Below are 10,013 nucleotides of genomic sequence, written 5' to 3'. Positions count from 1 at the left end.
GGGGTGACCTTGGAGATATCCACCGCTTCTCCCTTAATCATCCCAAGTGAGTTAGTTAGGATAAACAATGTCCTTGAGTAAACATTCCTTAGTGTGCTCTGGAGATAATCGAGGGGGTGGCCATAAATCCAACAAACCTGCCTTTGTCAGCTCTTACAGTGTGGGTTACGAACTGCTCCCATAATGGTCAAGTATCCCATCATGCTTTGCTGCTACCTAAATGCGACATGTGCGATTTAACTATCGAATTTTTGTGAGGATAGGAGTGGCTAATCATTCTTTATTATATATATATATCAGGTTAGGTGAGGGGAGGCTGGAGGTTTTTGATCTGTGTTCACAAGCGTATTTTTCCAGTCCAACAACAGTGAGGAGGAGAGTGACAGGACAAAGACAGGTTGGTGGAATGGGCAGAAACATGGCAGATGAAATTTAACGCAAAGAAGTGCGAAGCGATACATTTTGGTGGAAGAACGAGGAGAGGCGAAATAAACTGAAGGGCACAATTCGAAAGGAGCTGCAGGAACCGAGAAATCTGGGGGTTCATGTGAACAAATCTTTAAAGATGGCTGGGCAGATTGAGAAAGCGGTTAAAGAAGCATACAGGATCGCGGGCTTTACAAATAGAGGCATAGAGGACATAAGGAAGGAAGTTATGATGAACCTTTATAAAACATTGGTTCGGCGACAACTGCAGCATTGTGTCCAGTTCTTGGCACCGCACTTTAGGAAGGATGTGAAGGCCTTTGAGAAGGTGCAGAACAGATTTATTGGAAAGGTTCCAGGAATGAGGGACTTCAGTTACGTGGATAGACTGGAGAAGCTGGGGTTGTTCTCCTTAGAGCAGAGAATGTTGAGAGGATATTTCGTCGATGTTTTTAAAAACATGAAGATTCTAGACAGAGTGGATTGAGAGAAACTGCTCCCATGGGCGGAAGGGTCAAGAACCAGAGGACAAAGATTTATGGAGATTGCAAAAGAATCAAAGTCAACATGAGGAAAAACGCTTTTACACAGCGAGTGGTTAAGATCTGGAATTCACTGCCTAAGTGAGTGCTGTAGGCAGATTCAATCGTGGCTTTCAAAAGGGAATTGGATAAGTACTTGAAGGGAAAAAATGCAGGGCTACGGGTAAACTGGGGGAGTGGGGGGGCGGTGTGACAAGCTGGATTGCTCTTGCAGAGTGCCGGCACGGACTCGACGTGCCGAATGGCCTCCTTCCGTGCTGTCACCATTCTATGATTCTGGGATTCAAAGAGGCAGAAACTAAATAACTCAAACTTGTGAAACCCGAGATCTTTAGATCTTTAGTCCAACGCCCTCCCAACTGAGCGATTACCGTCCCACTGCAAATTGAACTTTGTGTCCTTATGTTGGAAGAAAATATAACCCCAGGAGGAATTGCCCCTCCCGGTCAATCCGCACTTCATGTATAAACATCGCACTCATATATACACACCCACAGTTCATATATAAACATCACACTCATATATACACACCCACAGTTCATATATAAACATCACACTCATATATACACACCACAGTTCATATATAAACATCACACTCATATATACACACCCACAGTTCATATATAAACATCACACTCATATATACACACCCACAGTTCATATATAAACATCACACTCATATCTACACACCCACAGTTCATATATAAACATCACACTCATATCTACACACCCACAGTTCATATATAAACATCACACTCATATATACACACCCACAGTTTATAACAGAACAGCTAACTCCTAATCCACACCCAATTTATATTCACCCAAAGTCCTGTTCACAGCTCTCCCCAAAGTCTGAACACTGAAAGTTGAACTGTTTTCCAGTTACTGTCCGTCCTACTTTGTAATTTTAGCATCGGATTTTATGCAGACCGGCAAAGGGAGCGGAATAGCGGTCCTGGCGGTGAATGCTGCTTCGAACGGAAGTCTCGGTGTCCAGGAGCTGGCGGGGATTGGAAAGCTCTTGTGTCACACGAAGTGTCTGAAAGGCCCGGATACACATGAAGGTTATCAGTGCGGTGCCCACACTTCGTGCTGTAATGTTAGCGAGCCGGACATCAACTTAAAAGGCGGCGTGTTCGAAACACGTTGTGGTCACAGTTTCATTCTGTACATAACTGAACGGAAATCATTGAAAATGGAATGTTTTCTTCGCTGATTCACCATAAACAATATTTTATTATGAAATTTGATTCTTCGTTCCCCAGTGTCAGAGGGAAAATTGCATAAATCCGAGCCAGGTAGGAGTCGAACCTACAATCTTCTGATTTGTAGTCAGACGCGTTATCCATTGCGCCACTGGCCCAGCTGATCTGTTTTATTTCATTTTTCATTCAGAATCAACCCAAAGATTGACACAGAGAGATAAACACAGCGAGAGATACAGACAGTGTCGGTAAACACAGCGAAATAAACAAGATATATAGAAATGTACCAAACGGCCTCAAACTCCACCAGACAGTGGCGGGTATCTGACAGATATCAGTGAGAGGAGGTGGTGAATTTGCAGTTTGATTTGGCTCCGTGGCTGAGCTGCTCAAAGTGCCCGTTTGGTCGGGGCCTTTTTTGTCTTCAGCCTCCTCTGTGATATTTACCCAATTTGTGAATTAAGCAACAAAATAACACAGAGCGGTATTTGTATTAGTTCCGGAGCCAACAAAGAAAGGATTCCAGATCTGCAGTATGTAAATGTTCCTGCACTGTACAGGCGGACCTCTCATACAATGTGTCCGAAACACCTTTTGAGGATATTGCTCGAGAGGGCTGATTGTACAAACTTCTTTACTTCCAACCAGCAACCGAATCTCTATTAAAAGTTGCGAAGCGAAGCTCGTTTCAGAGCAGTTTTCGCTGTTCAGCTTTTGTAAAATTGGTTGAAACTCATTTTGAACACATCTGAGTATCAATGAGAAGGTCAGGCACAGGATTGTTGGGATGGAACCGTCTCTAACAATAAGTACAAAGTATAATAGATTATAAAGTGAAAAAAGCCAATCCAATCTCTCAGTCTCTCTGTCACTTTCTCGGTGAGTGAACGTAAACCATCAGAAGAAGCTAAAACAAAGAACTGAGCAGTTTTGTTTGTTTCCTTTTCCTTCGGGCGAGTACAGTTGAAGAGAATGATTTCTGTTTGCTGCTGGACAATTAACTGGAATGAGCAGTGTATCTGGTTCCCATGGTACCCAGTGAAATATCCACGTTTATATCTCCCATTTACACTGATACCTTCCTTCCTCACTAATTATAGGAAACTTTTGGTCAGGTTCAATCACACTTCAGAAGACCAGAAGCGCAAAGGAAGGTCGAAACCTCATGGTGACGTCACCTACAGGCGAGGGAGGTTTGCAGGTTTACCTGGAGCTGTAAATATATAAACTCCTTCCAATGTACAAACTCCCCTCACCAACAGCAATTCAATTCTAACTGATCTGAGACTTTGGTCATTTATGGTGATTATACTTTGTGGAGTTAAAGCAGCATTAAAATCCGTTGTGTGTTGTACACATAGCCGTTCAGTCAATATAAAACATTGTCATCCGACCCACCATGTGCAATGCCACACGGGGTATGTTAGGTCACGGACAGTTCCGCCTCCAGCAGTTGTTCTCTCGGTCACACTTCCGGCATCACCTCTCGGTCTCATACTTCAGAGTCACGCCTGAATATAAACACATTTCTGTTTCACACTTTAACCTGGAGGTCAACAAATCACAAGTCAAGAGGAAAGGAACAAACAAATCAAATATTTAAGAACGTTAACGGATAGAAAATTCACCATCAATGACTGAGGAAAAAATGAAGCAAACGGATCAAGATGAACAATTAACAAAAGGTAACAATTAAAGAAAGGAGAAGGGGAACTGAGAATATCGCCCCAAATAGTTTTTGAAAAATCCTTTTGGTTTTTATCTTAGTTTCTCCGTTAAGTTGGGGATGTACAACTAGAAATATTTTTCTTAACAACATATAGACAATTAGAATACAACTTTCACAAAGTTGGCCTTAATCTTACTTATACGATAGCGTGTTATGTGTTTGTAAAATCCGCAATTTTTTTACCATTCTTTAAGTTTAGAGGGATGCTCTGAATATATATTCTACATTGAAACGTAAGTGGATTAATACAATAAAATGTGGAATTTTTTTTATGAACATGAAGAGCTGCTTTTCCATGTTGGATATCACGATATATTTATTTATGCAACTGTCATTTGTGAAATGATGGAATGTATTTATTTCTATATCTGTACCGGTAAGGAAATCCCCACTGGATCATTTCCAGGAACCAGTCAAGTACTTAACTTAGTTTGTCAAACCCAAAACACCCGTTGGGATTTGCTGATTGAAAATTTGAATGGAAATCGAGACCATCACAAGGTATTGGAACAAATATACCCGCTGAGGTTTCGGGGTTGTTACTGATTTATTTCTATCACTGAGTAACCTATTTTAAACAGGGTGAAGGTACAAATCTAATGATAAGAGTCTGGGTTGGAGAAGGAACAGATGAAAGTATCAAATTTAATTACACTGATTCCACAAACACTGCACACCACATCCCTTAAACATTGTTAACTGTTTCTACATAAAACTGGAGAGGGTGGAAATAGAAAGTAACAGAAAAAAAGCTCATTAATGTATCAAAATTAGTTTTGATATTGTTGCACAAACACTGAACATCCCATCGCTAAAACACTGTCCCGATCTAAAATCAGTCGGCAGGACCCTGAGACACAGTGAAAATGTTGTGATTTCAACCTGGTTCAAAACACGCAGCCTTCTGATGTGGAGTCAGACGCGACTGTTCTTGCACCAGGCCCACAACAAGCGGCTGGAGCCGGATCCATTGGAGGGCGATCGGTGCAGACTGCCGCCCCGGCTCTCGGAATGTGAGAGGCGGAAGCAGGAGCAGCCTGACCGCCTCAACCACAGCACAGGATCCCCGCTCTCCTTCAAACTCGATAACTGACTCTGTGGCGCAATGGACAGCGTGTTGGACTTCTACTTAATAATCGGAGGGGACATTCAAAGGTTGTGGGTTCGAGTCCCACCAGAGTTGGATTTTAGTTCACGGATCGGGAGCTGGGAAGTGAAATTTTGCAGCAAATCCGCAACAGGGTCATTAATGTCCGTCAAGGACGGGAAACTGCCCCCGACACTTCATCTTACACAAGTGGCTCCAGTCACACCCGGATTTATGATTCTAAATCCACTCTGAGCTGGATTGGAGAAACTCTCTCAGAAGCAGACTCATCATCTGCTCAGACCGAAAGTCAATCTGCTGGACTTCCGGCTCTGTCAGACTGAATGTTCCTTCAGACAGGTTTCTAACTGGACACATGCATCCTGCTGCCGTGTGAGCATTGGTGCTTGAGGGGGAGAATTCTTGCTTGCAGTAATTCTATTCCTGTAAAACTAGCTCCTGAAGTGCAGGTTGGAAAGTATCCTGGCTGAGCGGTCTAAGGCGCTGGTTTAAAGCTCCAGTTAAATCCCACGATTTGTAGATGGATCAAAATCATAGTTTGTGTCTCCAAAACCGCAGCGTCCCCCCTGTAAACAAGTAATACTGAACATCTCATCTGCTATTGCAACAGCGTAATCCGGAGGAACCACATGGCAATACAAATAAGTAGATGCATTTTGGAACAAACTAATTGTACCTTCAACTCCGGTCAAAATGTTTACAAGCAAAAGGATTGTTTGATCTCGGTGAGACTCGAATTAACAACCTCGGTATTTCCCGACCCTGTCCTGTCAGATAAGGACCGCGCACTGACCGATTGCGCCGCTGGAGTCCGGTCACTCTGATCACCTGTCCCACTCTGCTGGAAAGAATCTTAAGGTGAGAGGCCCGAACCTGTGGAAACGTGTCCAGTCACTGTGATGAAACTAATATCTGCACTTCCACTTTCAGCTTCTTTCACATCCTCTGCTCCATCGCACGACAATCGGGTTTTCTGCGAACAGATCAAAATGAACATTGCCAGAAATTCTATCAGTGGTGAGATTTGAACCCAGCGCCCACGCAGTGATTGGATTTATTGTCTTAAAGCAGTGAGCTCCGTTCCCACAACGCCTCGCCAGTCTTTCACACTTTGTTTAATGCCCAGTTAAATAAATTGGTGCTAATTGACCGCATTTACCCCGTGCTGGGGTTGTTCTCCTTCGAGCAGAGAAGGTTCAGAGGAGATTTGATAGAAGTGTTCAAAGTCATGAAGGGTTTAGATAAAGTTAATAAAGAGAAGCTGTTCCCATTGGCGGAAGTGTCGAGAACCAGAGGACACAGATTTGAGGTGATTGGCAAAAGAACCAAAGGCGACATGAGGAAAATCTTTTTTACGCAGCGAATGGTTATGATCTGGAATGCGCTGCCTGAAAGGGCGGTGGAAGCAGATTCAATCGTGGCTTTCAAAAAGGAATTTGATAAATACTTGAAGGGGAAAATGCAGGGCCCCGGGGAAAGGGACGGGGAATGGGACCAATGGGATTGGTCTTACAAAAGGCAGGTAAGGGATTGATGGGTTGAATGGCCTCCTTCTGTGGTGTGTTCATTCTGTGATAAATATTATTTTACACACAGTGAACAGACCATCCCTGAAAGACTGCCCCGCGATAAAACAGAGTGACACTGAAACGTTGCGAAAATGCAATGACCCCGACGTGATTCGAACACGCATCCTTCTGATCTGGAGTCAGACGCGCTACCGTTGCGCCACGAGGTCCACAGCGCCCACCTGGAGCCGGATCCATAGGAGGGAGATCGGTACCGACCGCCACAGGGTCTCGAAGAGGCGGAAGCAGCAGCAGCAACAGCGCAGGAGCCCTGCTCTCCAATCCAGCCGTTCCCAGCGGAGAGCTGCCAGTCCCGGCCTGAGCCCTGTCTGGGAGCCGCCTGCCATTCAGTCTTTACAGAACTGGACCGATCCAGTTTCAGCTCACACACAAGCTCAGGAATCCCACTCCTGACAGGTTCACTTATTTAAACCTTGTTTAGATTCAGTGAATTGGGATTTAATTCAATCCTCATCTGTCCGTCGCTCTGTCAGTTCAGGACTTTATTTAAACCGACACTTGGAGCTCTGTTTTACAGGGTGCCGGCTGTTTAAACATTTCTCAGTTCCACCACGAACACTTTTTGCTGCTAACTTCTGCTTAACAAAAAGTTCCCAGGAAGGAGGGAATTTCTCCTGGGGACTGAGTTCGAGTTAAGGAACAATCGAGGTGCGATTACACTACTTGGTGTATTCTATAGGCCAACAGCTGGTGGGACGGATACAGAGGAGCAAATTTTCAGGGAAATTATAGAGAGGTGCATAAGCCATAGAGTAGTGATAACAGGGGATTTCAACTATCCTAATATAGACTGAGATAACAATAATATAAGGCGCAAAGAAGGGGAAGAATTTTTGAAATGTGTTCAGGATAACTTTCTCGACCAGTACGTTTCTGGCCCACTGAGGAAGGAGGCATTGCTGGACTTGGTTCAAGGGAATGAGGCGGGCCAAGTGGAGCAAGTGTCAGTGGGGGAGCATTTAGGGAGCAGCGATCAGTATCATAAGGATTAGAATAGCTATGGAAATGGACACTGTCCACTCTAAAGTAAATGTACTCAATTGGAGGAGAGTCAATTTCAGTGGGATGAGAACAGATCTGGCCCCGGTAAATTGGAATCAAAGATTGTCAGGCAAAACTATAATTGGACAGTAATTTAAAAAGATGATTCGGGTACATAGAAGGTACATTCCAACGAGGTAGAAAGGTCGGGCAAATAAAGTCAGAGCTCCCTGGATAATAAGAGAGATAGAGAGTAAGATGAAGCGGGAAACATAAAAGTGAATCAAAAAGTCTTCAACAGACATGTTAACAGGAAACGGGTAGTAAGAGGAGGGGCGGGGACGATTAGGGACCATAAAGGAGATCTACTCATGGAGGCAGTGGGCATGGCCTGAGGTACTAAATGAGTACTGGGCACCGCACCTCAGGGAGGATATATTGGCCTTGGAGGGGGTGCAGTGCAGATTCACCAGAATGATACCGGGGCTAAAATGTTTAAATTATGCGGACAAGTTGCAGAGAAAAGGTTTGTATTTCCTTGTGTACAGAAGATTAAGTGATGATGTATTCGAGTTGTTGAAGGTGATTAAATGAGCCAATGGTGTGTGTGTGAGCTGTGAGACAGCTTGAAATCCCAATCCTCTCCACCACTGGGGACTGAGTCTTCCAACATACAGGGATTTTCACTCGTGCAAGTTTCACCCACAGTTTCTGCTCTTCATTTCTCCGACCTGCTTGTTGCGCCTTTCCCTTCAATTCAGGACTTACAGGAAAAACTCGATTCTGCCGTCAATCTTCGGGTCACATGGAGAGAATTCAAATAATTGAAATCGACCCTTATCACCCCCAATATCATCACCTACACGTTTGACGAGTGCAAAGCGGCTTCTATCGCGGTTTGTCTACACAACTCGTTCAAAGATAATGTCGGTAATTGGAGGGTCTTTCAAGTCATGACACGAACAGAACAGTTCGCACTGCCGTTTTCCCCAAGACGCTTCAGATTCATGTGGAATGATTTCGGTCTGGCGGTTAAAACCGTTCCCTCTTCACAAATCCGCCTTTGAACCCGGGACTTTTAGTATTTTTGATAACCGATACCAAACTGGTTTGTCCTGTATTTTACATTACTGTCTAAATATTACAGATAAGCAGAGCACTTGAGCTGTCACAGCTGTGACTTTGACTTTTCTCCCTCTCCTCTCGATCTCCCCGGTAACTGCCACTAACCACAATCTTCTCTCACACTTCTCCGTCAGGAAGTTCCGAACCTCGGTTTTCAAATGAAATAACGCCCATCTCTCCAATCACCGACAGCCCAGAGAGAGTTTCATAATTTCAGCTCCCAATTTCCCCAAATCCTCAAAGTAGCATGAAAATAATTGTCCTTAAGTTAATAATAATAATATAATTAAAAGTTCTTATCGTCTGGGGTTTTGTTTCAGATTCCACGGCTTTTAAAGGTCACTGCGGATGTTTAACGAATCGCCTCTTGTTTGGAGGTTTCTGTGTGGGAAAGATCAGGAAGTGATAATTGAGAGACCGAGGATGAAGCTGTTTGATGGGAGCACTGGGGACACAGACCGTGCGCGGCTCCAGTGGAGCAATCGGTCAGCGCGCGTTATTTCTACAATAATTATACACTCGAGAAATGCTGGGGTTGTGAGCTCCAGCGCCATCTAAAGTAGTTGAACCTTCGAAACATTTTGACTGGAGTTCAAGGTACAACCGGTTCCATAACACATCGACTTCTTCATGTCCCCATGTGGGCACTGAGGCTCCTCTGACCTCCCGTCTTGTAATAGCAGGTGAGAGTTTATTTGTTTATAGGAGGGAGAGGGGGCGATTGGCGAGAGCTGAAATGGTAAAGCCGCCGGCACGACATCTTTAAATCTGAAGAACCAAACACACAATTCTTCTTTCTGTGAAGCAGGGATTCATCGGTTTGAAGTGTCGTGTAGGGAAAATTCGGGAGGCAAATCTGCTGCCTGGTGTCACGGTGTAACGGGTGAAATTATTCAGCTTTCAATTGTTGATCGGCTGAAATGTCGAGAGGCCTTTTCCAGCTTCCGTGTGGAACAAGTTCAGCTTTTGAGCCATTGGGTAAAGTGTTTTATTTTTATTTGCTGCGAACGAATGACAAGACATTTTGTACAGACAAGAAGAATTGTAAAATCACGAGTTCTCTGTCCATGTTTCTTACATCATGTTCAACAGAAACAAGGATTCTCCTCAACATGTTGCTGAAAATTGTATAAAAGAGATGCTCCCCATCATTGGACAGCGACAGGGATAATTTTGAGTCCCACCATGAATCTGTATGATGGAAACTAATTTAACAGCGAGCCTGGATAGCTCAGTCGGTAGAGCATCAGACTTTTAAAACAGGTAGTGATCTGAGGGTCCAGGGTTCAAGTCCCTGTTCAGGCT

At 44.0% G+C, this 10,013-nt stretch overlaps 4 non-coding genes across 4 annotated transcripts; 2 read left to right on the top strand and 2 right to left on the bottom strand.

Moving 5' to 3' along the window:
* Nucleotides 1–2,261: 2,261 nt before the first annotated feature.
* trnac-aca (transfer RNA cysteine (anticodon ACA)) lies at nucleotides 2,262–2,334 on the bottom strand. The gene has a single exon. It is a non-coding gene; the product is annotated as a tRNA-Cys (tRNA).
* A 2,662-nt stretch (nucleotides 2,335–4,996) lies between these two features.
* Nucleotides 4,997–5,088, top strand: trnar-ucu (transfer RNA arginine (anticodon UCU)). The gene is given in 2 exon segments: nucleotides 4,997–5,033; nucleotides 5,053–5,088. It is a non-coding gene; the product is annotated as a tRNA-Arg (tRNA).
* A 1,591-nt stretch (nucleotides 5,089–6,679) lies between these two features.
* trnaw-cca (transfer RNA tryptophan (anticodon CCA)) lies at nucleotides 6,680–6,751 on the bottom strand. The gene has a single exon. It is a non-coding gene; the product is annotated as a tRNA-Trp (tRNA).
* A 3,177-nt stretch (nucleotides 6,752–9,928) lies between these two features.
* On the top strand, nucleotides 9,929–10,013 carry trnak-uuu (transfer RNA lysine (anticodon UUU)). Its single transcript is given in 2 exon segments — nucleotides 9,929–9,965; nucleotides 9,978–10,013. It is a non-coding gene; the product is annotated as a tRNA-Lys (tRNA).

This window comes from Heptranchias perlo, unplaced genomic scaffold (assembly GCF_035084215.1).
Source record: "Heptranchias perlo isolate sHepPer1 unplaced genomic scaffold, sHepPer1.hap1 HAP1_SCAFFOLD_326, whole genome shotgun sequence".
Classification (NCBI taxonomy): Eukaryota; Metazoa; Chordata; class Chondrichthyes; order Hexanchiformes; family Hexanchidae; genus Heptranchias; species Heptranchias perlo.
Note: the sequence above shows the minus strand (reverse complement) of the source record. Positions and strands in the feature narration are given on the sequence as shown.